Source organism: Dasypus novemcinctus, chromosome 1, assembly GCF_030445035.2.
Source record: "Dasypus novemcinctus isolate mDasNov1 chromosome 1, mDasNov1.1.hap2, whole genome shotgun sequence".
Lineage (NCBI taxonomy): Eukaryota > Metazoa > Chordata > Mammalia > Cingulata > Dasypodidae > Dasypus > Dasypus novemcinctus.
The window spans coordinates 208552610-208580435 of record NC_080673.1 but is presented as its reverse complement, the minus strand read 5'-3'; the positions used below and the strand labels follow the sequence as shown (position 1 = coordinate 208580435).

Here is a 27826-nt window from a genome sequence, read left to right as displayed (position 1 = left end):
GAAAAAAGAACGTGAATCTTTTTCTTTTTTTTTTATAAGGGAGGTACCAGAGATTGAATCCAGGACCTGGTACATGGGAAGCAGGCACTCAACCACTGAGCTGCATCAGCTTCCCCTGAACTATTTCTTAACTTCTGTATTGATTACATGTTAAAATAATATTTTTGATTTATTGTTTTAAGTATGTCACTAGGATTGATTTTACCTTTATTGTTTTGTCTTTTTACCTTTTCCCATGGTGACCAGGAAATCAAAAATTACATATGTAGTACACATTTAAAGTATTACATGATTGGCTTATTCTATGGAATTCGGAAGCTACATAGTGAAAGTGACACTACATTGTAATGTTACAGTGCTCATCAGTTAGAAATTTCAACCTTTGATGTCTTTGAGATCACATAAAAGTAATACATATTTATGATATTTTGACTTATTAACTGAAGTTTACAAATTAGCAGGTAATTCTTTGCCTATAAAAATTTAATAATTTTTAAACAAGCTTCTTAGCTATAAAGAAGTCTTTAAGATGTTTCATTTGGAGAAGTCCAACCGAGATAAGGATTAATGTTTGTGCAAAAGCCCAGCATAAAACATTGCTATTGGTATTTTCACTGGTTGTTCGAAAGTTTTCTTCCCGGTCCTATATAGAAGAGAAATGAGCAGGTTTAGTTTCTTGAAGTACTTCAGTATCTTGATTTTTTTTTCTTTTTTTTTTTTTTACCACAATGCTTTGTTTAGCTAAGAATCAGAGAGGAAGGATTAACCTTATAAAACACACTTTTGTATTTTGGTGTAAACTATCAAGAATACAAGCTAATACTTTATACGTTTTGCTTGTCACCATCAGACAAAGCAAATATTTGTGTGGCCCCTTGCCCAGCAATGATGGCATTTGATGTGGGAGTCCTTAACCTGCTCTCTGCCAGGCGCTGTGCACGCCTTAACTAAAGATCACACCTTCTTTTGTTTCCTAGATGAGGAAACAGAGGCTTGGGGAGGACACAAAGGTGAGCAAGGGGTGGGCCAGACTCGAGCCCACGTCTGCCCAGAGCCTGTTGCAGTGACTCTTAAACAGTGTTTTCATATGAAGAAAGTGGGTATACTGGGGTCTGCACCTGCATTCAGGTGGTGTTTGCATTGCTGGGAGGGTGCGCTTAGAAGCCTGTGTTTGTTCTTTCTGTAATTAGTGTTTGTTAGGCCTGTTCTCACTGCCGCAGGGCCCATTGCCTGGCTCTGGGGGTGAAATGAGTCGAGGCCCCTTTGCTTGAGGAGCTCCTGGGCCAGCAGAGAGAAACAGCCGCCGTGTGTCCGCAGAGTGCTAGCTCAGAGAAAGACCGGGCAGCAGCGGTTACGCTCTCCTTGCTCCAGTCTCGGGAAATGAAGAGGTAAAATGAGCTGAAGAGGCAAACTGACCCTTTGATAGTTCTGCTCTTTGACGATTTGCTCCATTTGCTCAATTAGATGTTCCAGTTTGACGCCGAGTTTATTAACTTTGTCCTTTGTTTGAGCCATGGCTGCATCAAGGTCATGCTCTCCAACTCGAATATCTAAGTGGACCCTCTGTGCAGACAGTGAAGGAAGAAAGTCACGGTTACAACGCTCTGCTCTTTCCCGCCCGCCGCGCTGCCCTTCCCGCCCCCTTCTGCCCCCGTTTGTGAGCAGGGCCTGGACGGCAGGTTAAGTCTCGGCTCTGTCGCTTCTCATGGCCACTCCTTTCCCTATTCTACTCATAGCTTTTCTTTGTGAAAATAGTGCATTAAGTGGTAACCTGGACATCAAATTTGCTGTTCAGCAAATGCCTTTGGCGCAGCAAGATATTGATTAATGCTGTCAGGAAATTTTTATTTATATATAACTAAATTTCTTAAAGTAAAGTTCTGTTTGTTGTCAGAACATTTACAAGATAGCCTAAAATTTTATTTATTAGAATTCCTTATTATCCGCTCCACGGCCTGCACTTCTTTTCAAGGCCGAGTAATCTCAGTCTTGTACTCCTCCCTCGCGGTTTTGTTTTCGAGCCTCTGACCGCCCTCCTGGCTCTCCTCTGAGCCCTCCCCGAGCTCTCCCCTGCCCTCTCCAGTCACTCTGCATAGATCTGGATGAGACTTTCACGAGCTCCTGGTCAGTCCGAGTCCGGGGTTCCGCATGCCAGGTCATACGGCTCGCGCCGACTTGGGTCTGTCGACGTGGACGCAGGGCACGCGCGCTCACCAGCTTACTCCCTCCAAACGACACAAGCCGTGTGGAATTCGACTCTAAGCAGATGATGTGCTCGCCTGGTGAATGTGAAGTAAAGTAGAAGGTTCCTTGTGGGCCATACAACTTTGACAGCAATACCTACAATTGGAGGATTTCCATAGTCAAGTTAATTATTCTCTGCTTTTCCTTTTAAGACTAAATCTCTATACCATCTAGTAAAAAAAAAAAAATGAGTAATTCCTAAAGAAGAAATCAAATAGCAAAAAAAAAACACATGAGAAAATATTCAGCCTTGCTTGGAATCAGAGAAGTATCAACAGCAGTAAGGTATCCCTTGTTCTTTATCAAATTGGGAAAGATTAAGAAATACCCAAAAATATTGTGCAGAAGGAAGCACTGTTGGTGAGAGCATGCACACTGGAAGAACCCTTTTGGAGAGCAGTTTGGTGAAACGTATTAAAATTCAATGTATGTAAGCACCGACCTGCAGTTCTACCTGCAGACAGATGCGTGTAGCAAGATTCCCTGTAAAAACCTGTTCCATGTGGCATCATTCAGAATAGCAAATTGCAGTTTTGAAAGAACTCGGTGCCTTTTGGTAGGGAATAAATTAAATACATTTGGGCAAAGTGTGTGATCTCTATCTACTGTAATGGAATATCGGCCCTTTCCTTTTGTAGGGCAGTTTGCATAGTCCCCTAGCTTTGTAAAATGTGTTGTTTGAGAAAGTACACACGTATATATGCTTAGGAAAATGCCCCGGAGAACATACAGCAAGCTCTTCCGGTGGCTGTGCTGGGGAACTCTGATCTGCTAAGTGTATTTCTGTGTTGTTTGGAACTTTATAAACAGGTATATATTACATACAGCCAGAAAACACAGTAATGATTCTGCTTTTACTTTTTTTAAGTCTTTCAGTTTGATGTGGAGAAAACAATAATCCCGTCATGTTCTCAGTTCCCCTTTGCCTGCTGCCTTTATTTAGTGCTATACACATTAAGAATGAAAAATGCTGGCTAGTGACTGCTTGTGTCCCATATTTAACACTTTCAAAACTTTGTAGGGATGCAAGGGACATTAATATTTAACAAATAAAACATTTTATTTAAAAACCTAAGGAGGGAAGCAGATGTGGCTCAAGCAGTTGAGCTCCTGTCTCCCATACAGGAGGTCCAGGGTTCAATGCCCAGGGCCTCCTGGAAAAGGCAAGCTGGCCCGTGTGGCGAGCTGGCCCACATAGAGGGCTGCCCCACACAGATAGCGGGGGCAGCAAGATGATGCAACAAAAAAAGAGACACAGAGGAGAGACGATAAGAGACGCAGCAGCCCAGGGAGCTGAGGTGATGCAAGAGAGTGATCATCTCTCCCCCACTCCGGAAGGTCCCAGAATCAGCTCCTGGAGCTGCCTAATGAGAATACAGCAGGCACAGAAGAGCACACAGCAAACGGACAGAGAGAGCAGACAATGGAGCGAGGGGGGAGAAATAAATAAGTCTTTAAAATATAACAAAGTAGAGAATGCTTACCTCATCATTGTAAGTCGTGACAGTCACAAACACCCCCAAACCAGGAGCAGATTCGAGGAAATCGTGTCTGCCTAGGTCCCACTGCTGCACCTTGAAAGCCCCTGTTTCAAAACACGAAAGACATTTCTTTAAGACAGAGGTAAGGCAAGGCGGTTCCTCCGCTTACAGGGACATGCCTTCTCTGTTTCTCCAAGTCGCCAGTCTTCCGCCTTGGGCTTGGTCACGAGGCAGGCGGAAGGCTCTGGAATCCAGAGGAGGCCTTGAGCTCTCGGCTTCCCCCTGCCCCCTCTTGCTGATCAGTGACTTGGAAGTCCCTCCAGCCTAGCCTCAGTTCCTGTCCAGGGAAAGGAAGCCACAGCTCCCGGCTGCCTCTAGGCGTGAGGGCCGTCGAAGGCGGGCCAGGAAGGCTGCGCCCTGGAGGAGCCCTCCACTGGCCGCAGGCGGCTCCTGCCTTCCCTGGCAAAGGTGCGGCCCGGCCGGCCTTTCTCTCCTGCCTGGAGGCTCCTTCGACACGGGGTCACAGGTCTCTTCTGCCTTCCGCCTTTGAACCGTGATGGCTGCCCCCGGGCCTGGCTCCCGCTGCCTCCGTAATCACCGGCTGGGCCTCCTGCCCCCTGCGGCTGTGCTCTCTGCCCCGGGCCTGGCTGCTCCCCCGCCTCACTGCCCCTCCTACCTCTGAGGCCACAGTGGGGAGAAAGCAGCAGGCCTGGCGGAGCTGTGCCCCCAGCCAGGACTCTGCAGAGCTCCTAACGAGCTTCGCCTCGTTTCGTCTCACAGGTGAGGAGGAACGTGGATTCGTTCATTCCCCAGGCTTTGGGCAGGTGCGAGCAAGCCCCTGCACCAGTCTCTGCTCTGAGTGGGGTATGAACACGACAGACTTTCCTTGCCCCGAGGAAGTGTCGTACAGGCAAGAAACAGACAAGCAGGTAGCCGCAGCGGGAGGCCCAGGCGTTAGAAATGCTCCCGGAGCCCTGCTTCCTCAGACCTGGGTTACTGTGGCAGCCGTGTCAGTAGGGCTGTTTTCTTTTTTTTTTTTTTTTCAAAGATTTATTTTTATTTATTTAACCCCCCCGCCCCCCGTTGTCTGTTCTCTGTCTATTTGCTGCGTCTTGTTTCTTTGTCCGCTTCTGTTGTCGTCAGCGCACGGGAAGTGTGGGCGGCGCCATTCCTGGGCAGGCTGCACTTTGTTTCACCCTGGGCGGCTCTCCTTACGGGGCGCACTCCTTGCGCGTGGGGCTCCCCTACGCGGGGACACCCCTGCACGGCAGGGCACTCCTTGCACGCATCAGCACTGCGCATGGGCCAACTCCACACGGGTCAAGGAGGCCTGGGGTTTGAACCGCGGACCTCCCATGTGGTAGATGGACGCCCTATCCATTGGGCCAAGTCCGTTTCCCAGTAGGAATGTTTTCATGGGATTTTTTTTTTTTTTTTTTGTCTTTAAAATTGCTGTACATTACTGTGTGCACTTCGCTTTTTTTTAAAAACTTACTCCATGACGAATTGTGACTTTAGTAGTGCTAGGACAAAATCACACATTAGCACCAGCTGAATCTTGCTGTTTTCCATTTTGTTTGAAATGTGAGCCAAGCAGTTTCAGTCTGCTGTGAGCTAACACTGTCAGGATGAACCTTCTACACAATGATTTCATGCTTTTCAGTATTTACTAGTGAAAGATGCTAATACATTGATGGTGGCACATTTCTGGTTTAATATAAATTAAGGACATTCTATAGTTGTATATGATGCTGACAACTCAGTAACTTCTGACAATTGTTTAAATATGTAATGTTAAGATTAGGCTTATAAAAAGTAAATCTGAAAAACTGGGTCTTTGTCATTTGCTTACATACAAAGAAAAGAAATGCTGATATGTTTGGTGCCCAAAAAGGAAAGTAAGAATGACAGCTGGTGCTGGGACCAGGCACGCAGGAGTCACGGAGAATCCTGCGCCCTCTGAGCCGAGGCCTGGGCACCTGGAGCGAGGGGGCGTGGTACGTGCGATTGTGCGCCTGTGCCTGTGGGCGTGCGCGAAGGTGGGTCTGTGTGTCCATGTGGGTATACACGTACGTGTGTGAATGTTTATGCTGTGTGAATGTGCACACGTGTCTGTGAAGGTGTCTGTGTGTGAAGGTGGTTTCAGTTTCCTAGGCTGCTCCAGTGGATACCATGGAATAGGTTGGGTTAAACAATGAGGATTTATTTGCTCATCATTTGAGACTGGGAAAAAGTCCAAATCAAGGCGTCATCAAAGGGAGGCTTTCTTCCTAGAGACCCACGCCCTGGGCTGGCTGCTGGTGACCCCTGGTCCCTGGCCTGCCGCGGCAACGCACACGGTGGCATCTCTTGCTGCCTTCTCTTCCCGGTGCCATTGATGCTCAGCGTCTGGCTGCCGCCGTCTCTCTCTCCCTGTCTGAGTTTCATTCTCTTACAAGGACTCGAGTAACAGGATTAAGTCCCAGTGACCGGGCTGGACCACACCCTAACTGAGGCCGCCTCATCGGAAGGTCCTGCGTACAGTGGGTCCACACCCACAGGGACGGATTAGGTTTAAGCACATGCTTTTCTGGAGTACACACATCCTCAGACCACAACAAAGACATGTGCACGTATGTGTGTGTGAAGGTATCCATGTGTCTATATGTTTTTATGTATTTGTGTGAATGTACATATATGGATGTGTACATATATGTGTGAAGGTATTTATATAGGTTTGTGTGTGAAGGTATATATATACATGTCTATGTAAACGTATATATATGGGTGTTTGAGGTATATGTGTGTATGTAGCGTGAATACATACCTGTGTATGTGTATAGATATGTGTGTGTGACGGTATATATATATACACGTCTATGTAAATGTATATATGTGTATATAGGTATGAGGTGTGTGTGCCTGTAGTGTGAATATGTATCTGTATGTATATGTGTGTGTGTGAAGGCATATACCTGTGTGTACACGCATGTCGTGTTGTAGAGAGCTTGTGTTGGACGTGTGTAAGTGCATATCTCAATGTTTAATTTCCAAGCTGCTGAGCTGCGTGGCAGCACTGGGGACTCGCTGCCTTACCGGCCTACAGCTCAGGGCTTCCCAGGCCGTGCTCGTCTGCCTGAGGACCGGCTGCTGGCCATCCTGGTCCTGTCCCGGGCAGGGCACGTGGCGGCGACAGCCCTCTCCCACCCGGGCCTCGCTGCTTGCAGCCCCTGGTTCCTCGGGCTTTCTCTTCCTGGGTTCCGCTCTGAGCTGTGTTGTCTCTGTCTGTCTTCATCCCGTTTATAAAGGACCCCATAAGAGGATTAAGTCCCACCTGAGCCATGCCCTACTGAAGTAGCCTAACCAAGGCCCTACAGTCGGTCCACACCCCAGGAATGGGTGAGCTCTGAGCACGTGATCTTCTGGGGTCCTGAAACGCCTCACACCACCACTCTAAATAGGTGTGAACACGTATGTACGTTACCAGAAGCAAAGCTGAAAAATGTAACATAGGCCTGTATAGCGTAATGAAACCTCCCTCACGTTAAATATGTGTATGGGTACTATTGCATATGTAAGACTATTTTTCTTTGAAACTGAACAAATGTATGCTAATGTTATAAGATGTTACTATTAAGCAAAAAAACCAAATATTATGCTAAGTGAAAGAAACCAGACACAAAGTACTATATATTGTATGATTCCAATTATACAAAATGTAAATACAAATCAATAAAGATGGAATTAGATTAGTGCTGCTGTGTGACTCCTCAGCCACTTGGGACAAACACGGGTGACGCCGAGCGGTAGATCTTCTTCCTCCTTGTTTTTTCCTTCAATTCAGCATTTGTGGAGGCTTTCTCCAGTCTCTACCATGCTCCAGAGGTCCCAGGGAGTAAAAGCTGCTCTTTTCTCTGGCTGTCTCTGAGAGGAAACTCTCCCGAAGACGTCTGACACCACCGGCTCGATGGTGTCGCTCTCCCCGTGCGTGCCCCTCAGAAGGTGTGTTCTGACTGTATGGGAGAGGGAAGCGTGAAGAAGGTCCCGTGGCAGCAGGGTGGCTGCAGGACGCTGCCGTAGCCATCGTGGCGCTGGGCACTGAAGGGCAGTGGCTGGATTCTGGGTCGTCCTCATTTTACAGGTTGGAAACGGGGTCTCAGAGAGCCCAGTCCAAGGTGACACAGCTGGTAAGTTGTAGAGGCAGAATTAGACCAAGGCCTTCTGAACCCAAAGTCCAGGACCTGACGCTGCAGTGCACTCCAGTGCGACGCTGCTCCCTGCAGCGGTAGAGGGGCGAGGCGGACGGGCCGAGAAGGGCACTTGACCCTCTGACCTGGGTGGGCAGCCCATTGGGGAGATGCCCGGGGGACACTGCTGGGAGGGCAGCGGCAGCCACATTCCCAAGCCCACCGCGAGGGACCGTGGGCAGCCCTCAGCCCTCAGCATCTTTGTTTTTGTGGGTTTTTTTTTGTCTTTTTTGTCCCCATATACCCCCCACCCCCCTCTCCACACTCCTCCCCCCGTAAGCATCTTTGAACACCACTGGTGCTTCATACCAGAACTTTGTTCAACGTAAGTATGTTTATGGATACGTGCGTAATGGATCTTCAATCCGTTTTAAATGGTCCATTTCAAGGTCTTTCAGAAGGTGTCACTGCTGATTCTGGACAGGACGGAGTAGGTAAGTCCTCCCACCAAGCACATCTAAAAAGCCTTGACACAGTTTATAAAGCAGCTCCCAGAGGGTTCCGGAAGGTGGAGAAGAGCAGCTGGACCGGGCATGGATCTCACTGGTGACCAGCAGAGAGTTCTTTTTGGCGTCCCCCCTTTATATGCTAGCCTGATGCTAAAGCAGTCTGCAGCCCACGACTGCAGGGGGGAAATGAAAAGAAAAAGAAAGAAAATCTGTTCAAGAGAAACCTGCTCCGTCTAGACAGGAGCTGGCACTTGTGCCGCTCACTGCCCTACTGCGATTAACGCCTACCTCCGGGGGCGCAGCAGCTCTGCCCCCCAGCCCACCCTGCTCGAAAGGAGCAGCACCCTCTGGTCCCTCCTGCAGGCTGTGGGGAGCCTCACAGAGAGGTGAGCCGGGGAGAGGGATATTTCGGACTTGGGGGTGGAGTCACCGGCGGCTCGGGGCACCCCTGCCTGAAGCGCAGCAGGCTCGGCACAGCTCCGTCTCAGAATTCGGGGACAGGTGGAGTGCACCTGGGCTTCAGGCTGGCTCCAGGAGCCCCTCGCCGTGGGACGCAGATCAGCGCTGGGATCGCAGCCTGCAGGAGTGGCTAGGGTGCGCACCCCAAAGCCGCGCGGGAGAGCGCCTGCTAAATAGATTTAGACAGGAACGGCAGTCTCATAATACTAGAATGTCCGGATACAACCCAAAATTTCTCCTCATACCCAAGAACCAGAAAAATCTCAACTCAAATGAAAAAAGACTGTTAAAAGACACCAGCACACAGCACAGCGACACAGATGTTGGATTTTCCTGACAAGAATTTTAAAACAGCCATCACACATGTGTTTCAGCAAGTAGATCTGGACACCTTTGAAATAAATGGAAAAATAGAAAGTCTCAGCAAAAAAGTAAAAAGATGCAAAAAAAAATTGACACTTTAGAAAAAATACAGATTCTGAATTTTTTACAAAACTTACTGAATGGACTAAATAGAATTGAGAAGACAGAGGAAAGAGTCAGTGGAATTGAAATTTCATGAATATAAATGATCCAATCTGAATAATGGAGAGAAAGAAGTTTTTAAAAAGAGGGGAGAGCCCGTGAGTCTGTGGGACAATAAGCAAAGGTCAAGAGCTCGTATCATCAGAGTCTCAGAGGAGAGAAGAAGGAGTGCCAGGCCAAAAAAATACTGGACAGAATAGAGGCTTAAAACTTCCCCCAAACTGGTAAAGGACATAAACCTTGAGATTCAAGAATCTCAATGAACCCAAATAGGAAAGCAAACAAGAAAAAAACAAAAACACCAACCTCACCATACCATACAAATTTTTCAAAACTTAAGACAAAGAGAAAAATCTAGAAAATATCCAGAGAGAAAAGATGCTTTACCGACAGAAGAAGAAGAATTTGGTGATAGGAGATTTCTCATCAGAAACAGGCCAGCAGCAAGTGGCACATATTTTCAGTGTTGAAAGAAAAGTGTTGTCAGCTCAGAATTCTATATCCAGGGGATACAGCCCTCAGGAATGAAAGTGAAATAAGAAGTTTCTTACATCAATGAAAACTAAGGGAATGTGTCACCAGAATACTAGTTTTAAAAGAATTGTCAGGGAAGCAGACTTGGCTCAGTGGATGGAGCATCCACCTACCACATGGGAGGTCCAGGGTTCAAACCCAGGGCCTCCTGACCCATGTGATAAGCTGGTCCATGTGCAGTGCTGATGCACGCAGGGAGTGCCTTGCCATGCAGGGGTGTCCCCGCATAGGGGAGCCCCACAAGCGGGGAGTGCGCCCCGTACGGAGAGCTGCCCGGCGCAAAGGAAGTGCAGCCTGCCCAGGGGTGGTGCCGCCCACATGGAGAGCTGACACAACAAGATGACATAACAGAAAGAAGCACAGATTCCTGGTTCTGCCTGATAGGAACAGAAGTGGACATAGAAGAACACACAGTGAATGGACACAGAGAGCAGACAATGGGTGGGGGAGGGGGGCGGACGGTGGGGAAGGGGAGAGAAACAAATAAAAATAAATCTTAAAAGAATTATCAAAAGAAGTTCTTTAAACAGAAAGGAAATGATAATGGAATGACTCTTGAAAAGGGGGAATGAAGAAAGAACAATGGAAAGGGTAAATACCTGGTCAAATACAGCAGACTTCTCTTAATGTTTTAATTAGTATTTGACAGTTGAAAGCAAAACTTGTAAAATTTTTGATGGGGTTCTCAGTGTATGCAGGGTAATATTTAAGACAACTGTATCATAAAGGGGGTAGGAACGAAGGGACCTAAAGGGTGCTACGGTTTCTACATTCCCATTGAAGTCGCAAAATATTGATACTAGTAGCCTGTGAGAAGTTGGAATATTGTAATGTATATCGTACTATGGTCATCTTTAAAGCAGCCACGAATGAAAACTATACAAAGGGAGCAGATGTGGCTCAAGCAGTTGAGCCCCTGCCTCCCACATGGGAGGTTCTGGGTTCAGTTCCTGGTGCCTTCTAAAAATAAATAAGAAACAAACGAAAAATTCAACTCGGGAGGCAAAGTGGCTCTTTGGTTGGGCGCCGGCTTCCCACGTATGAGGTCCCAGGTTCAATCCCTGGCCCCGGTACCTCAAGAAAAACAAAAACAAACAAAACTATGTAAAGAAGGTATAGTGAAGAATGGTATAGATATGGCAAAGTGTAAAGCTATAAAATGCTCTACTAATCCACAGGAAAGTAGGAAAAGGAAATCAGAGAAATGAAAAATGAGGGAACAAAAAGAAAAACAATAAATGGAGGTCCAAAATCTTCCCAGATTAACAATTACATGTAAATGGCCTTGACAGAAATTAGAAAAAGATTATCAGAATAATTACAAAAAAACTCAACTATCTGTCATCAGAAATTCCCTTTGAATGTAATGATACAGTAGGTTAAAAACTAAAGGGTAGAAAAGAGATGCCATTCTGACATAAATCAAAGGAAAACTGGAGCAGCTGCATGAATATCAATTAGATTTCTGAACAAAGTAACTCTTCAGGGACAAAGAGGAGTGTTACAAAATAGTAAAAGTCAATTCACACGAAGACACAACCAACCCAAGTGAACCAAACAACAGAGCTTCCAAAGAGATGAAGCGGGCGCGGCGGCTCGGGTGGCTGAGCGCCTGCTTCCCGCGCCTGGGGTCGGGTCCAAGCCCTGCGGCCCGTAACACACACACACCACCTGGCGCAGCGGCAGGGGGAGGACGAAGCCCCTCGGCCGGGGCGCGCCCCTCCTCCGCCGAGCAGCGCGGTCAGCCAGTGGGGCTCCCCGGCTTTTCCAGGACCCCCGCTCCAGCCAGCCCTCCCCCGCCGCCCCAGGACTCTGCTCTCGTCGCTGCCCCACGCTCACGCGCGGGCCGTTCCTGCCGGCACGCAGCCCCCCCACGGGCCCTCCCGCGGGGCGCGCGCTTTCCTCCCCCCGGCTCTCCGCGGCGAGCGCCGTCAGGGCAGGGTGGGGGCCGCGCCCGGCTCCGGAACCCACGACGCCCGTCCTGTACGCCCGGGCGGGGGGTGAGCGCCGGGCCGACCACCGGGAAAGGGGGCTGCGCCCCGGGCACGTGGCCCGGAGTCGCCAGAGTGAGCGAGGGTCCCGCGCCCCCCGCGCCCCCCGCGCCCCGGCCGCGCGCAGCGGCTGTCGTGCCCCGCGCGGCCACCAGGTGGCGGCAGAGCCCGCTCGCGGGGCGCCCACGCCCCGGGCCCGCGTGGGAGCCGAGCGGCCACGCCGCGGGACCCAGCGCCGCGCTCCCCGCGCCGGGGAGCCCCGGAGCCCAGCCGCGCGGCCTGGCCGAGGCGTGCGCCGTGCGCCCCGCGGGGCTCCCCGGGATGGAGCGCAGCGTCCACGGCTGCTCGCGGCCTCCCACGGGGCTTCCCGCGGCGACTGCCCGGACATCGCGGGTCAAGAGCTGCGAGAGAGGGACCCGCGGCCTCGACCTTCCGGGGCCTTTGCGGAGCCCCCAGGAGCCCCTGCTCCGGCCGCTGACCTTTTCCTGGGGGCGCGCGACCCTGCGAGGCGGGGGGGCCGCGGGGGTCTGACCGCGCCCCTGCAGTGGGGCTGGCCGGGGTCTCCTTTAGAAACAGGAGAGGGAAGGCTGCGGCACAGAGAAGCCTGCGGGGCGGGGGGGGGCCCGAGGTGGGAGGGGGCCCAGGAGCCGGGAGGGGGAGACGCGCCCCGGCTGAGCCCGGCGAGGGCGGCCTGGAGAAGGCGGCTCGGGCCACGCAGACCTCCACGCGCCTTCCAGGCCGCAGAGCCGCCGCTTTTAACCCGATAAACCCCCGTTATAGGGCAGCAGGTGTAGCTCAGTGGTTGAGCACCTGCTTCCCACGCACAAGGTCCGGGGTTCGATCGCCGGTACCTCTAGGAAAAATCCCCATCATAAAAGCCAGCGCTCCCGGCGCAGTGCTCCCGCAGCCTGCAGCAAACCAGCCGCGCCGGTGCCCGCCCCCCCCAGCCGGGCTCAGGCACAGCCCGAGGTCCCGCGGAGTCTCCAACAATTATTTTTTCCATTGTAATGAGAAGCCCTCTGGTAACGTGCATCCTGCTTTCTGTCCTTATTAATTCGCCTGTCCTGGAGGCCTGCTGTGAGTGGAGGTCTTCCCGGTGCCAAGGTCGCCCACGTGGAAGAGAACCGCGGGTCGTACAGGCCCCCGCCGTGCGCCGCGTTCCGCTGATCGCCCCCGCGCCCGTGGGCGCATCTTCGCGGCGTCTCCACTACTGAGATGGCTGTGAGCGTCCCTGTGCGAGTATCTGTCTCAGCCCGTTTTTAATTATTTGGGGCATATACCCGGGAGTGGCATCACTGGGTCATGGGGCAATTCTACGTTTAACATTAGGAAAAACCTCCAAACTGTTTCCCACGACGCTCGCATCACGCCCGTTCCCACGGCGACGCGGCAGGCCCCGAGGGCGCTGCGTTCACCAGCGTTTACCTCCTGTTCCTGGAGAAGAGCCTCCTCGGGAGGCTGAAGTGGTTCCTTATCGGGGTTTTGGTTTGCGTTTCTCTAGTGACTAACGGGGTGAGCATCTGGCCAGCTGCGTGTCTTCAAGGCTTTGTTTATTGTTACTGAGTTGTAGGACATCAAAGGGGCTTTTTAGAAAACATTTCATATTTGTATTTTGGGGTCAGCTTTTAACTTATTTGGCTCATCAAAGTAATGGACTGAAGATTAAAGATGTGATTGTAGTTAACAGGAAAAATAACGATAATAGAGACTTAAATTGATGGCCCATCATGCTTAAAATTCTTTTAAATGCATTTCACAACAGAGAATCGGGAAACGCTCCCAAACCCTCTTCCTACTATTAAACATTGGTGTTTCTGTTCCTCTTAACTCCGGTAAGGTTTACACTCTGAAGGCCTGTTTTGACTTCGCCAACGTTCTTTTGGTTCATATCTACATCAGGCCTTTTCCATTTTTTTACCTTCGACATTTCCACGTATATAAAGTGTTTCATTTGGAAACAGTACACAGTTGTGTTTTTTTCCAATCCAGTCTGACAATCGTGGTCTTCTAATCGGTGAGTTTCCCCAGTTACACTAAGTGCAATTTAAAATGCAGCTGGGTTTAAGCCTACCATCCTGCTGTTTTCTGTTTTTCCCATTTGTTATTTTTTCCTTTATTCCCCCTTTTGCCTTTTTTTTTTTTAATAATCAAGGTTATTTATGTTTTATTTTTCCACTTTCCTTAGCATATTAGCATTCATTCTTTATTATTCTTTTATTGTGTTAGTGGTCACAGTATGCATCATTGCCTTGCACTCTTCCTGACATTAGTACTTTTACTACTTCCTGAGCATTGCAAGAATCTTCCGACAGTTTAATTGAACTTCTTCTCCCTTGGTGCTATTGTGGTCATGTATTTTACTCCCCCCTGTCTCATAAAGCCTACAAGGCATAATTGCTCACCCACATCCCGCCCTGTCTGGAGCTTTTGTTCTTTCATTCAAGTCCTGGCGGCCATCAGCGGCCGATTCCCATCCGCCTGAGGGGCTCCTCTTCTGTTCCTTGTCGAGCAGGTCTGCTGCTGAAACCATCTCCGAGCACTAGCTCTTCTGAAAACTCCTTTATTTGGCCTTCATTTTTGGGGGTTATTTTCACCCCATACTGAAATAAAGGTTTTTGTTTTGTGGTTTCCACCCTCTTGGAAGATGCCATTTGTGTTCTGGCGTCTACAGATTCTGCTGAATGGGTGCCAGCCTTGGTTATTCCACTGAGACGGTGCCATTTTCCCCGCTGTTTATTTTTCTATGCTTTTATTTTCACTAGAGAAGTTGTAGGTTTAAGAAAAATCATGAGGAAAAAAAACAGAATTCGCACATATGCTCCCTCATTCACGCAGTTTTCCCAAATTTATCAACACTTTGCTTTAGCATGGTGCCATTTCTTTTTTATTACATGGATGAAAACAAATTATTATAATTGTACTATTAACTATATTCCATAGTTCACTGTTTGTGCTGTACAGTGGGTTTTTAAAAATTATTATTCTAGTAACATATAAAATCTAAAATTTTCCCTTTTAACCACATTCAAATATATAATTCTTTAGTGTTAAATACATTCAAAACAAAAAGAAAAATAATACATTCAAAATGCGCTACCATCATCACCATCCATTACCAAAACTTTCCTTTATTTCAAACAGAAAATTTCTACTGAATAATCATTAACTCCCCATTCCCTACCCTCACCCTCTGACTCTATTAATTTGCTTATAGTAATTATTTCAAATCAGTGGAATCATATAGTATTTGACTTTCGTGTCAGGCTTATTTCTCTCAACATGATGTCTTCAAGGTTCCTTATTGTTGTCACATGTATTAGAACCCCATTCCTTTTTAAGGCTGAATAATATTCCGTCATATGTGAGTACCACATTTTGTTTATTCATTCATCTGTTGATGGACACTTGGGTTGCCTCCATCTTTTGGAATTGAAAATAGTGCCACTTTGAACATTGGTGAACAAGTCCATGCTTTCACTTCTTTTGGGTGAATGCCTAGAAGTGGGATTGCCAGGTCGTATAGTAATTCAGTACCTCCTGAGGGGAAGTAGATGTGACTCAACTGATAGGACATCCACCTCCCACATGGGAGGTCCAGGGTTCAAACCCAGGGCCTCCTGACCCATGTGATGAGCTGACCCACTCGCAGTGCTGATGCGCGCAAAGAGTGCTGTGCCACGCAGGGGTGTCCCCCACATAAGGGGCCCCACGTGCAAGGAGTACGCCCCACAAGGAGAGCCGCCCATGCAAAAAGTGCAGCCCGCCCAGGAGTGGCACCGCACACATGGAGATCTGACACAGCAAGATGACACAACAAAAAAGAGACGCAGAGTCCCGGTGCTGCTGAGAATGCAAGTGGACACAGAAGAACACACAGCAAATGGACACAAGAGAGCAAACAACGGGGGAGGGGGGCAATTAAAAAAAAAAAACCCTTCTGAGAAGCCACCAGACTGAGAACTTACAGTGGCTGCATCATTTTACATTCAAACCAGCCATGAAGGAGTGCTCCTGATTTCTCTATATCCTCTCTAACACTTGTTATTTTCCTGTTTTAAAAAAAATAGTAGCCATTCTAGTGGATGTGAAATAGTATCTCATTGTGGGTTTGATTTGCATTTCCCTAATGGAAAATGATCTTGAGCATCTTTTCATCTTTTTTTTTTTTTTTTTTACAATTTAAATATCTTCTTTGGAGAAATATCTGTTCAAGGATTTTGCCCATTTTCTCAGTTGGGTTGTTTGTCTTTTTGTTGTCGAGTTGTAGGATTACTAAGGGATATTAAACCCTTACTGGACATGAGGACTTCAGGTATTTTCTCTGATTTTCTAGGCTGTCATTTTACTTTCACAATGAAGTCCTTTGAAGCAGAAACAGTTTTAATTTTGATGAAGTCCAGTTGGTCTATTTTTTTTTCTTCTTCTTTTGATGTGAAGTCTAAGAAACTGTATTGCCTAATACAAGGTCTTGAATATGCTCCCCTATGTTTTCTTCTAGGATTTTTATAGTTTTGCTTCCTATTTTAGGTCTTTGATCCATCTTGAGTTAATTTTTGTATGTGGTGTGACGTAGGGGTTCACCATCAGTCTTTTGCACATGGGTATCTATATCTTTCCATATATAGGAGCATGTCATCTGCAAATAGGGAAAGTTTTACTGCTTCCTTTCCAAATAAGATGGCTTTTCTCTCCTTTTCTTGCCTGATTGCTCCGTATGTAACTACCTGCACAGGTTGATAACAGTGGTGACAGTGGGCCTGCGTGGCTTGTTCCTGATCTCAGAGGGAGAGCTTCCAGTCTTTTATCATTGAGTGTGATGTCAGCTGTGGATTTTTCATATATGTCCTTTATCATGTCGAGAAAGTTCCTTTCTATTCCTGGTTTCATAAGTGTTTTTATCAAGAAGGGGTGTTGGGCTTTGTCAAATGACTTTTCTTCATCAATTGAGATCATCATGTGGTTTTTTTCCTTCATTCTTTCAATGTGATGTATTACCTTAATTGATTTTCTTATGTTGAAACACTTGCATACATGCGATAAATTCCACTGGGTCATGGTATGTAATTCTTCTAATGTGCTGTTGATTTTGGTTTGTTAGTATTTTGTTGAGAATTTTGCATCTATAATCATAAAAGATATCGGTCTGCAGATTTTTCCTTGTAGTTTCTTTATCTGGCTTTGGTATTTGGGTAATGCTGGGCTCATAAAATGAGTTAGGAAGAATTTGTTCCTCTTAAATTTTTCGGAAGAGTTTGAGCAGGATTGGTCTAATTTTTCTTGGAATGTTTAGTAAAATCCACCAGTGAAGCCATCTGGTCTGGACTTTTCTATTTTGGGAGGTTTTTGATTGCTGATCCAATTTCTTTCCTTGCTATAATTTGGTTAATATCTTCTTTTTTCTCTTGATTCAGTGTATGTAGTTTGTGTGTTTCTAGGAATTTGCCCATTTCATCTAGATTATCTAATTTTTTGGCATACAGTTTTTTGTGGGAAAATAGCTTGAATTTAAATGTGGGAACATGCCTTGAAGTTGAAACGTTTCCATAATGCAGATGAGAAGTGTGGGCTTAGGACAAGAGTGGCCTTGACTGGACAGAACGCTGTCTGGTCAGCATGAGAACTGCTTGCGTGTGGAGACGTCTGAACTTTGTGTGGCCCGCCCCCTGGCATTGCCGGTGCCGCAGCTTTAATAATGAGCAGCCTGGAGAGTGGACATAGACGACTGCTGCTTTGTAATTTCTAATAACTACGATGTGGAAACTGGGGTCGAGGCTCTCAGTTCCAGAAGCTGTCGAGTCCCCTGGTCCCATCTTTATTTTCTCTCTTGTGTCTTTCTTTTTGTTCTTTTATTTCTTCAGTTCTGCGTCACCTTCCCTTGGTGCAAACCTATGGCTGATCTGGTCTCAGCAGTTTTTCATAGTATCCTCTTATTGTCCTTTTTATTTCTGTGAGATTAGTTGTAATGGCCTCCTTTTTATTTCTGATTTTAGTTGTTTCTGTCTTTTTCATCAGTGTAGCTAAAGATTTGTTGATTTTATTGATCTTTTCAAGAACCAACTTTCAGTTTTGTTGATTCTATTATTTTATTCCCTATTTATCTCCACTCTGATCTTTGTTATTTCCTTCCTTCTGCTCATTTAGGGTTTAGTTTACTTTTCTTTTTCTAGATTCCCAGTTGTGAGGTTAGGTCTCTAAGTTGAGTTCTTTTTTCTTTTTTAACTTAAGCATTTAGATCTATAAACTTCCCACTTGTACTGTCTTTGCTGAATCCTATAAGTTTTGGTATGTTTTGTTTTCATTTTCATTTGCTTCAAGACATTTCCTAATTTCTCCTGTGATTTCTTCTTTGGCTTACTGGTTGTTGAAGTCTCCTACTATTAATGTAGAACTGACAATTTCTCCCTTCATAATTGTCAATATTTCTTCATGTATTTTGGGTCTCTGCCAGTAGGTGCAAATATATTTATAATTTTTATGTCTTCTTGTTAAATAGGCCCCCTTATCAATATCTAGGACTTATCAATATTAGGCCCTCAAAACAGTTTACTTATTTTAACTGATATTAGTATAGCTAGCCCAGCTCTCTTTTGGTTACTATTTTGCATGGTATGTTTTTGTTTGTTTGTTTGTTTGTTTTTGATCCTTTCACTTTCAACCTATTTGTGTCTTTGAATTTAAGATCAGTCTCTTATAAACTGCATATAGTTGGTTCATGCTTTTTATCCATTCTGTTAATCTCTGCCTTTTGACTGGAGAGTTTAGTTCATTTACATTTAAAGTAACTACTTATCATGAGCCCCTGATACTAATGACTATGCTTGTGAGCCTGTGCACCTGAAATAAGAACAAGGCCTAGAGCAGCAGTGTTCCTAAGAGTTCCCCACTGAGAGCCTCCGTGTTGCTCAAATGTGGCCAGTCTCAAAGTGAAACTCAGCATGTAAATGCATTGCCTTCCCCCCAGCGTGGGACATGACTTCCGGGGATGAGCCTCCCTGGCACCGAGGGACCACTACCAAGTACCAGCTGATGATGTAACTAGAAAATGACCTTGAATAAAAGGGTCAACTCGGACCAGCAGAATATCCCTGTCGACATATAATAACAGGAGTTAAAAAATGCTTTTTGACCTAAATCAAGGGGGAAATGGAAAGGACAAATGAGTTTATGTGGCTATGAGTCTCTAAAAAAGAGCCTGGAGGTTATCAGAGGGGTTGCCCTTATGCACACCTGAGCAGAGTCTCAGAGACAGATAAAATAGATACAACCCCAGGTACTGGTTCTCCTGCGGGCAGCAGACACCCACAGGTTTTATGGTCATGGCAGATGGAGTTCACTGCCATGTCAGTTGGCGCTTCTTTGGAGTTGGTGTTTCTGTGTGATGGAGCTGGACTCAGATGTGATCTCTTTTCACAAGCCTTTCCTGTTACTTTACCAGAATTGTAGTTGGTGCTGGGGTTTAATTATATCTAGGGGATCTGAATCTCTGGACTGACCATGTGATAGCCAGGCCCTGAGCCTCAACAGACTTCAGCTCCTACACTCTGGTTTATTGGACTTACCCCACTCAGCTAACATGGAGTTGAAGAATGTCAACCACTACACCATGGAGCCAAGATTGCCTACAACTAAAAGCAGGAGGATTGCATCCAGCATCCATGTGGAATCTAAGCCCCCTCTTGACATAGATGTGGAATGGACACAACCAATCCAAGGTCCACAGGATGGAGGAATAGAATATGGATTAGAGTGGACTTACTGATATTCTATTCATGAACTATTGTGGTTAGTAATCGAAGAAAATGTGGCATTGGTGTGGAAAAAGTGGCCATGGTGGCTGCTGGGTGTGGGGAATGGGAGGAAGAGATGTGATGTGGAGGCGTTTTCAGGACTTGGAGTTGTCCTGGGTGGTGCTGCAGGGACAATTACTGGACATGGTACATCCTCTCATGGCCCACTGGATGGAACGTGGAAGAGTGTGGGCTATGATGTGGACCATTGACCGTGAGGTGCAGTGATGCTCAGAGATGTATTCACCAAATGCGATGAATGTGTCATGATGATGGAGGAGAATGTTGCTATGGGGGGAGAAGTGGGGTGAGAGGGGTGGGAGGTACATGGGGACCTCATATTTTTTTAATGTAATATTTTAAAAAAATGAATTAAAAATAAATAAATAAAAATAGACGTAAAAAAGCATTGAGTTGTATACTCTAAATGGGTGAAGTTTATGGTGTGTGAGTTACATCTCAATAAAGCTGTTTTAAAAACAAAAACAAAAAAATAAAGTAACTACTTATCATGTAAGACTTTCTTCTGCCATTTGTCTCTGTAAGTTTTACTTTTTTATCCTTTATTTCTTTTTTTTAAAGATTTATTTTTTATTTATTTCTCTCCCTTCCCACCCTCCCCAGCTGTCTGCTCTCTGTGTGCATTCACTGTGTGTTCTTCTGTGACTGCTTCTATCCTTATCAGTGGCACCAGGAATCTGTGTTTATCCTTTATTTCTGCCATTAATGCCTACTTTCATATTTATTTGATTTTTTTTTGTATTGTACCATTTTGAGTCCCTTTCATTTTTCTCTGTGTATATTTTTATGATATTTTCTATGCGGTTACCTTGGGGCTTAAATTTAATATCTTAAATCTATAATAATCATGTTTTCTTTGATACCAAATTAACTTCAACAGTGTATAACAACCCTGTTCCTCTACTCCTATTTCCCCCCACCCTTTGGTTGTACTTATTACAAATTATATCTTTATACTTGTATGTCCGAAGCCATAGATTTCTTATTACTTTCTATCCATTTGCATTTTAGAATCTGTAAGAAGTAAAAAGTGGAGTTATATACCAAAAAATACAATAAAATATTACTGGGATTTATAATTACTGATAGGGTTACCTTACCAGAGGTCATTATTTCTTTATGTCACTTTGATCCACTGTTTAGTGTCCTTTCCTTTAAGTCTGAAGAACTCCTGTTAACATTGTTTGTGGGGAAGGTCTAGTGGTGTGAACTCCCTCACCTTTCGTTTATCTGGAGATGTCTTAATTTCTCCCTCATTTTTGAGTTTTGCTGGATGCAAAATTCTTGCTTGGCCATCGATTTCTCAGTACTTTAAATATTTAATCACATTGCCTTCTTGCCTCCAAGGTTTCTGATGAGAAATTGGCCCTTAATTTAATTGGGACTCCCTCCTACATGTCTTGTTTTTCTTTTGTAGCTTTCTGAACTCCCCCTCATTGTTGGCTTTAGAAAATTTGATTACTATGTGTCTGCTTGTGGTCCCTTTGAGTGTATCCTTTTTGGGGTTCGTTGGGCTTTCTGAATGTGCCTATTCATGTCTTTTGTTACATTTGGGAAGGTTTCTGCCATTATTTCTTTGGATATTCCTTCTGTTTCTTCCTCTTCTTCTCCTCCTGGGACTTGCATAATGCATATATTGGTATACTTGATGGTGTCCCCCAGTTCTCTTAGCCTCTGTTCATGCATTCCCCACCCGCCCCCACCGAGATGACTCCCTCATCTGTTTGCTTATTGTTTTTGCTCATTTTTTGCTGTTGTCGTATTTTTGTTCGTTAGTTTTCCTTTGTGTTCATGGTTTTTAAAATCTTTTTTCTTTCTGCTCCTCAATCTGGATCATTTAAATTGTTTTGTCTTCAAGTTTGTTGATTCTTTCTTCTCAGCTTCAATCTGAAAACAACTTTGAAAGCTTGAGAACATAATATTAATAAAATGCTGCGTGCAGGCATGGGTGTGTAAACAACACAGCAGGACTCTAGCGGCTGTGCTGTCTGAGAGAAGGGAAGGACACCACGTGAGCTCTGCAACCATCCTGCCGTTCTTCCTTCAGGACATTTTTGAAGTTACGGATTAGGGAATAGAGCCTGAGAGAAAGGACGAAGGAAACAGAGCAGAGTGGCCTGCCAAGGTGGCTGGGGACTGAGAGGTGAAAGCCAGGAGGAGAGGGAAATAAGAGCCAGGAGGCCCAGAATCTGCAAGGACCCTCCTCAGGCCATTGGCTGCTACATATACTACATAAAAGTAGGGGGGATTCCAAGCAACAAAAAGCAGAAAAATGGAAACTGGGTGCTAAAAAGCTGAGCAGAGATTTCAGCAGCCACAGGATCTAGAAGGAAAAGCTCAACCCCCAACATGGGGGTGGAGGACCTTGGCAAAGACTCTGGGCTTTCTGTTGGAACCCCAGGAGGACCCCACCTTGCGGTAAGGTTGTAGCAGTTTGATATGGTTATGAATTCCAAAAATAGATATTGGATTACGTTTGTAATCTGGTCTGTGCCTGGGCGTGATTGAGTTAAGATTAGGGCTTTGACTGGGCACGTTCATGAGGACGTTGAGTCCCCGCCCCTTGGTGGGTGGGGACACACAGATATAAGGCGTGGGAAAGGACAGAGCTGAGGGTTTATGATGTTGGAGTTTTGATGTTGGAGTTTTGGTGTTGGAGTTTGATACTGATGCCTTAAGCTGGAGCCCCAGGAAGTAAGCACACAGAGGAAATAGAAGCCAGCCCCAGGAAGAGAGGAACCCTGAGCCCAGGAAGAAGCAAGACCTTGGAAGAAAGGAACCCTGAACCCAGAGAGAAACAAGACCCTGGAAGAGAGGAACCCAGGAAGCCTGAACCCTCACAGAGATCATCAGCCATCTTGCTCCAACACATGGAAATAGACTTTGGTGAGGGAAGTAACTTATGCTTTATGGCCTGGTATCTGTAAGCTCCTACCCCAAATAAATACCCTTTATAGAAACCAACCAATTTCTGGTATTTTGCATCAGCACCCCTTTGGCTAATACAAAGGGTTACATTCTAAGAATAAAGACAAAGTAGAAGCAGACCAGTCCCAACAGACTGCTGATGAAAAAAAGTAACCCTTTTTGTACAAGGATAACATTATCAAAACTTTCACATTTTTTCATGTTAAAAATTATGGGGCAATACAATGAGCACAAGGTGTTTTTCCCCCATCCTGGGGAGGCCTAGTGTTCTCAAGCAGAGGAGAGGGTGTCTCTTGAGAGCATGGGTGGGCCCCAAAGGGGGAGGACAGACTAGTGTGTCAAGCCTTCAGCATTGTTGCAAGTATCTATGAATCTTGTCCTTCAAGCAATGAAGCTTGGTTGTCACTGTGGGCCCTGAGGGGAGGGGAGAGAGGAATAGAATAGTTGGAAGAGGGGTAACTGGGGGGCAATGGAGGTGTTCTGCATGATCCTGCGATGATGGATACAGGTCATGTTAAATATCACCAAAAATTTATAAAGGTGTATAGTTTAAAATGTAAACCATAATTAAACCATAATGGAACCATGGTAAGTAGCTATGTTTCAATATCTGTACATCAGCTGCAGCAAATGTAACATCCACATGTAAAAAGATCATTGCTGGAGAAGAGGGAAAAGGGTTTGATGTTGAGTATATGGGAGCTCTTTTTATTCTATATGTGACTTTACTGCGACCTAAACTGTTTTGAAGACGTAATAATAATAAAAAGTGAATGTAGACACTGAGGAAGAAATGGCAGAGATTGCTCTGCCACTGTACATACAGGGCAACACCTATTACAGTGATGCAAGGCAAAATGTCAAAAAAATTTTTCTGATATTTTTCATTTTTTTAATACCAATTTATTTTTTACCTTATTTTATTTTTCTAAATTATTATATATTCTATTTCTAATCTTTAAACCTATCATTACCATTTCATTTTCCTATTAATTGAATTTGGTAATATATTAGACTTCATGTTTTAAGAAATTTTGGATCACAGAGAGGTTCAACTATGGCAGGGAAGGAGCACTGATGTGGGGTGTCATTGATAGGGGTGTGCATGGGTGAGAGGGAGTTCTCTGGATGTGCATATAGGGTATATAGATATGTTCAGATGTTTATTAGATATTGACATATGGGGTAGAAGTTCACATGATGACTGAGGGAGTGCTGAGTTACCACTCTAGAACTACTCCCCAATGGAGCAACAACAATACCCCAAATACAAGGGCAAAGATCAGTGAAGAAGGAAGGTCCAATGATGGGCTCTTGATACTGATGACTATGCTGAGCCTGTGTGCTTGAAATTTCAACTAGGCCTAGAGCTGCAGGGTGCCTAAGAGTTACCTCCTGAGGGCCTCCGTGTTGCTCAAATGTGGCCACTCTCTAAGCCAAACTCAGCATGTAAATGCATTGCCTTCCCCCTAGTATGAGACATGACTCCTGGGGATAAGCCTCCCTGGTGCCAAGGGATTACTACCAAGAACCAGCTGGTGATGCAACTATAAAAAGACCTTGAATAAAAGGGGGAAATGGTAAAAACAAATGGATTTATATGGCTAAGAGTCTTCAAAATTAGTCAGGAGGTCATCAGAGGGGTTGCGCTTATGCACATCTCAGCAGGACCTCAGAGACAGCCAAAGTAAATACAACCTCAGGTATTGATGCTCCTGAGGGCAACAGAGACACCCAGGCCCTACAGTCATGGCAGATGGCTCTGGAGTTCAGTGCCATGTCAGTGGACCCTACTTTGGAATACTGAGTGTGATGGAGTTGGACTCAGATGTGTCCTTTCTACAAATGCCTCTTCTGTCACTTTTAGTGAACCTGTGGTTGGCACTGGGGTTGGTGGATGCTCAGGAGACTTGAGTCTCTGGACTGTCTATGTGACAGCTGGGTCCTGAGCCTCAGCAGAGTTGCAACACCTACTCTCTGGTTCGTTGGACTAACCCAGGTTAGCTAACATGGAGGTGAGGATGGTCAACCACCACACCAGGGAACCAAGAGAGTCTACAGCTGCAAGCAAGAGAATCCCATCCATCAGCCATCTGGGATCTAAGCTCCCTCTCGATTTAGAGGTGAAGTGGACATTGCCATCCCAGGGTCTTCAGGATGGAGAAATAAAATATGGATTAGGGCAGACTTACTGGTATTCTACTATAGAAATATTGTGACTCTAGCAATGGAAGAAATTGTATAATTAATGTGGAGACAGTGGCCACAGGACTTGCTGAAGGCAGGGAGAGGGAAAAAGAGGTGTGATATTAGGGCATTTTCAGGACTTGGAGTTGTCCTGAATGATATTGCAGGGACAGATACACGACATTATATATCCTGCCATAACCCACTGAATGGACTGGGAGAGAGTGTGAACTACAATGTAAACTATAATCCACACTCTGTGGCAGTGCTCCAAACTATACTCATCAAATGCAATGAATGTTCCACACTAATGAAAGAAGTTGTTGATGTGGGAGGACTGGGGTGTGGGGAGTGGGGTATATTTTTTAATGTAACATTTTGTGTGATCCATGTATCTTTTAAAAAAGATAATAAAATTTTTGAAAAAAGAAAAGAGAAGACAAGCGGGAAAAAAATTTTATGGGGCAGCTGTACAATACAAGCAGTAAACCCTAATGTAAACTGTGACCTGTCGTTAATAGAATTATAATACTGTTTCAATTGCAAAGGTCCCACACAAATGCAAAGTGTTGATAATACGGAAAACGACAGGAGGGAAGCAGAGGGGAAAGCTATTTCCTGCATGATTTAGCTGTAAGCCTACATGCGCTCTCATTCTGAGTGGACCCAGAACGAAGCCGGCAGATGAGTGGGTGGAAGTCGCAGGAGGCGTTTTCTGCCCTCGGTGGCGGCTGAACACGCTGCCTTGCAAGGAGAAGGTGGGAGTGCCCTGCCCCGGGGCTGCACGGCCAGACCCCGTCGGTGCAGGAGGGTCAGACCTGCAGGGTCTCTTCCACTACCAGAGTCTGCGGTTCTGTGGCTCGAGGACCACGTTTTGCTCTTTTAAGTGAAAATTAGATCATGTGACCTGACCCCTGTGCTCAGAGTGAACCTTAAGCAGCTGAGCTCTGAACCTGAAATTGCACAGGGTGGGGGCTAAGGAGATCCCAGAGTGGGATGGGCAGGTGGGGTGGGGCTGGGGTGAGGCCCCCCACTAATGCAATGGAAACAGTTGGCGCTGGTGGAGGAGGGAGCGTGGGGGAGCAGACGGACGACGACAGCCACGCGGGTGGACGGGGAGGGGTTGTGGGGCCTGAAACACGGCCCTGACCCGGGGCGGCAGCACAGGAGGGCGGCGCTCAGCAGCTCAGCGCAGCCCGGCCGCATCTGCGTTTCCACCCCACAGGCTTCCTGGGGACCCCTGGGCCCAGCTGGCTGCCCCCGTGTCCAGACCACGTCCGAGTCCATCCAGCTGCAGCCACGAGATACAGTGCAGGGTGGGCGGGCTGCCCTGGCCCCTCAGTCCTCCTCTGCCCCTTCAAATGAGGCTAACGCAGTTGCTAGGCAACCAACTGCAACAGGGCTACCCGAGGGCCAAAGCTTCCCCACCCCCCAAGGGACAGACACCCTGGAAACAGACTTAGCAGCACTCGGACAGCACTTTCCATGTGCCTGCCCGGCCCCCAACGCTCTACAAACATTCATCCCCTCACCTTCACGCCAGAAGAAGCAGGCGCTGTGATCATCATCACGCATTTTACTAGTGAAGCCGCAGAGGGCAGGCGCCTGCCCCGGGCTCGCCGCTGTGAGGGCTGCACCGGGGGCTTGGATCCAGGGTCTCGTTCTGCCCAAGTCTCCAGCCTCACCACACAAGGGGGGGTCTCTACAGCTTACTCCCCCCACATCCATTCCATTCCACTCAACCCAAAACCACACCTCACACTCTGTCTTTGCCCCACACTTACACCGTCACTGATTTTCTGAAGGACAGCAGCTCCTGTTCTTTGCGGAACACTCAAATGGAATCACCGAGGCAAGCAAGGGCCAATTGGACATTCAATTCGCAACGTCAAGTTGAGAGGAGAATTTTATTCAATGTAAGACTGAATGGGACGTAAAAAATGTCATGAAACATTTGTGAAAAATAACACAAGGTTTAAATCCTGCTTCTTTTTTGCATTAAAATCAGGGAACTTGATACCGATTCTGACTTGTTTCTTTTGTAGGAGCCCCGTGAGGCTCAGCTGTCCAGGGCGGTGCCTTCCGGGCCTGTGAAGTGGGCTCTGACCTGAGACGCAGAGAACACACTGCCGTGCGCGGCGTTCGTCCTGGTCACTGGACCCGGCACGCCCAAGACCTCAAACACCTTTCGAGTGTTCGGCCATAGTTAGTGTGATTAATGATCAGAGTTTCTTTTATTTAAGTGCCTGACACCTGGAAAACAACTCAAGCCTGGACTCTGTGACGTCCGGATTTCCAGATTTCTCGTCTTAAGAATCATACAGGTCACTTTTGAGGCCACCCTCTTGGGTATGTTAACTTGATAGATAAATCAAGAGAAAACCCTGCAGTGTTACCGGCAAATAAATGCTTCAAGAATGAGCACAACGCACAAAACCTCATTTTGAACTTGGCATTTAGCAGAGTACGTTTGCCTACCTGATATCAGCGTGTCACTGGGAATGTCTTCCATTATACATTTCTCCTCTCGTTCTCCCACGTGGAAATAAAATGCAGTTGAAAGTGAAAAACTAAAACTTAAAAGAAGTGTTGACGTGTGCATTTCTGAGGCTTGACCCGCTCCTGGCGGTGCTTTCTTTGAGAGGGATCGTTGGCAGGCAGAGGACACTGTTTACTGAGCATTCGCATTCCATTGCACAATGTTGTAAAACTGATTTCTGTGAGAAGAGACAGCTGGTGGCTGTCCTTGGGCAGGGAACGGCAGAAAATTCCACAGAACAAGATAAGAAGGCAGGAGGGCTTGGGCCTTCCCCAGGCCAGGGCGCGGGGCTCCCCGCACCTTTCCTGGCGGTCCTGGGGATCTAAGGTGTTCTTATTACATGCTCTTAAAGATTTTGAGGCGTTCTGAGGAGATAGCAGTGGAGGGCAAAAGCAACAGCCACTGTGAGCACGAGGCAGGGACGAGACTCCAGGAAGACGGAAATGGCCATTTTC

General features: G+C 46.4%; 1 non-coding gene across 3 annotated transcripts; it reads right to left on the bottom strand.

The window, feature by feature from the left end:
* Positions 1 to 190: 190 nt before the first annotated feature.
* On the bottom strand, positions 191 to 27826 carry LOC101428479 (uncharacterized). 3 transcript variants are annotated; one of them, XR_011649730.1, is made up of 5 exons: positions 27311 to 27826; positions 3729 to 3829; positions 2215 to 2340; positions 1417 to 1563; positions 191 to 643 (listed from the first exon to the last, which is right to left on the bottom strand). It is a non-coding gene; the product is annotated as an uncharacterized protein (transcript). The 3 variants fall into 3 exon arrangements; XR_011649731.1 differs by lacking the exon at positions 27311 to 27826 and adding an exon at positions 4402 to 4722; XR_011649729.1 differs by lacking the exon at positions 27311 to 27826 and having other exon boundaries at positions 3729 to 4138.